A 2,901-nucleotide genomic window follows, 5' to 3' on the forward strand; every position below is an offset into this window, starting at 1 on the left:
TCATACAGACAGACAAAATAGACTTTACAATGAAGACTATAACAAGAGACAAAGAGTACATTACATAATGATACGTGGGTCAATCCAACAAGAAGATATAACAATAGTAAATATATATGCACATTCAACAAAGGAGTACCTAAATACATAAAGCAAACACTAACAAACATAAAGGGAGATACGTACATATCACAATAATAGGAAGGGACTTTAACACCCCTTTACATCAATGGACAGATCATCCACACATATCAATAAGGAAACATGGCCTTTAAAAAAAAACACATTGGCCTTTTGGCTCTCGGAGCAGCACCATGGCGGTCGGAAAGAACAAGCGCCTTACGAAAGGCGGTAAAAAAGGGAGCCAAGAAGAAAGTGGTTGACCCATTTTCTAAGAAAGATTGGCATGATGTGAAAGCACCAGCTATGTTCAATATAAGAAATATTGGGAAAACACTAGTCACGAGAACTCAAGGAACCAAAATCGCGTCTGATGGCCTCAAGGGTCGTGTGTTTGAAGTGAGCCTTGCTGATCTGCAGAATGATGAAGTTGCATTTAGAAAATTCAAGCTTATTACTGAGGATGTTCAGGGCAAAAACTGCCTGACTAATTTCCATGGCATGGATCTTACCCGTGACAAAATGTGCTCCATGGTCAAAAAATGGCAGACCATGACTGAAGCTCACGTTGATGTCAAGACTACTGATGGTTATTTGCTTCGTCTCTTCTGTGTGGGTTTTACTAAAAAACGCAACAATCAGATTCGGAAGACCTCTTATGCCCAGCACCAGCAGGTCCGCCAGATCCGCAAGAAGATGATGGAAATCATGACCCGAGAGGTGCAGACAAATGACTTGAAAGAGGTGGTCAATAAATTGATTCCAGACAGCATTGGAAAAGACATAGAAAAGGCCTGCCAATCTATTTATCCACTCCATGATGTCTTTGTTAGAAAAGTAAAAATGCTGAAGAAACCCAAGTTTGAATTGGGAAAACTCATGGAGCTACATGGTGAAGGTAGTAGTTCTGGAAAAGCTACTGGGGACGAGACAGGTGCTAAAGTTGAACGAGCTGATGGATATGAGCCACCAGTCCAGGAATCTGTTTAAAAATCAGACTTTTAATGGTGACAAATAAAAGAACTCATTTGTGATACTTAATTTCTGATCACTCTTTTTTTTTTTTTTAATTTTTTTTTTTGATGATGAGAAACAATGCCATATTTTATTTTATTTTTTTTTTTGCGGTGCGGGCCTCTCACTGTTGTGGCCTCTTCCATTGTGGAGCACAGGCTCTGGACACGCAGGCTCAGCAGCATGGCTCATGGGCCCAGCCGCTCTGCAGCATGTGGGATCCTCCCGGACCGGGGCACGAACCCGTGTCCCCTGCCTTGACAGGCGGACTCTCAACCACTGCGCCACCAGGGAAGCCGCTGATCACTCTTTTTAAATAATCTGACACTAGTCAGGTGTTCTGATTTGATAGTAATGTGGTGAATTTTTCTGACCTTTTGTGTGGATTTTATTCACTGCTCTTAGTTACTAAGTAGCTGAGAAAGGGTAGTGATCTGTTTTCAGCTGGAATGGTTTGGACGTGTTAGAGATGGTGAATAAAAGGAAACACTTCCTTAAAAAAAAAAACAAACACATTGGACTAGATGGAGTTTAGCTAGATAGATAGATAGAACATTCCATTCAAAAGCAGCAGAATACACATTCTTTTCAAGTGCACATGGAAGTCTCCAGGATAGATCACATGCTAGGTCACAAAACAAGTCTCCATAAATTTAAGAAGACTGAAATCATATCAAGCATATCATATCGTATCAAGCATATCATATCGTATCAAGCATCCTTTCTGACCACGACAGAATGAGACTAGAAATCAACTACAAGAAAAAAATTGTAAAAACACAAACACATGGAGACTAAAAAATATGTTACTACAAAAACCAATGGGTCACTGAAAAAAATCAGATGAAATTTTTTAAAACCTAGAGACAAATGAAAATGGAAACAACAATCCAAAAATCTGTAACACAGGAAAAGCAGTGCTAAAATGGAAGTTTATAGCAATATAAGCCTACCTCAAGAAACAAGAAAAATCTTAAATAAACCATCTAATCTTACACCTAAAGAAACTAGAAAAAGAAGAACAAACAAAATCAAAAGTTACTAAAAGGAAAGAAATATAAAGATCAGAGCAGAAATAAAGACTCTGAAAAAATAGAAAGGTGAATGAAATTAAGAGCTGGTTCTTTGAAAAGATAAACAAAATTGATAAAAATGTGGCCAGAAAAATTTAAAAGGAAAGACAGGGACCAAATAAAATCAGAAATGAAAGAGGAGAAATTACAACTGACACAGAACTGCAAAGCATTAAAGAGATTACTACAAAAAAACTATATGCCAATAGAATAGACAACCAAGAGGAAACAGATAAATTCCTAGAAACATACAATCTCCCAAGACTGAATCAGGAAGAAAAAAAAAAAGAAAATATGAACAGACTACCAGTAACAAAACTGAATCCATAAAAAAAAGAAAAAAAAATCCTCCCATCAAACCAAAGTCCAGAACCAGATGATAGCTTCACAGGTGAATTCCACAAACATTTAAAGAAGAGTTAACACCTATCCTTCTCAAACTATGCCAAAAACTTTCAGAGGAAAAAAATGCTTCTGAACTCATTCTATGAGGCCAGCATCACCCTGATACCAAAACCAGACAAAGACACCACAAAAAAAGAAAATTACACGCCAGTATCACTTATGAACACAGATGCAAAACTTCTCAAAAAATAGTAGCAAATTGAACTTCCCTGGTGGTGCAGTGGTTAAGAATCCGCCTGCCAATGCAGGGGACACAGGTTCAAGCCCTGGTCCAGGAAGATCCCACATG

General features: G+C 38.1%; 1 pseudogene across 1 annotated transcript; it reads left to right on the forward strand.

The window, feature by feature from the left end:
* The first annotated feature begins 314 nt into the window (after window positions 1–314).
* On the forward strand, window positions 315–1,161 carry LOC309969736 (small ribosomal subunit protein eS1-like; annotated as a pseudogene). The gene has a single exon. The product of its transcript is annotated as a small ribosomal subunit protein eS1-like (transcript).
* The last annotated feature ends 1,740 nt before the right edge of the window (window positions 1,162–2,901 follow it).

The sequence above is a fragment of the Leucopleurus acutus genome (genome assembly GCF_964270905.1).
Source record: "Leucopleurus acutus genome assembly, chromosome: 12".
NCBI classification, from domain to species: Eukaryota; Metazoa; Chordata; class Mammalia; order Artiodactyla; family Delphinidae; genus Leucopleurus; species Leucopleurus acutus.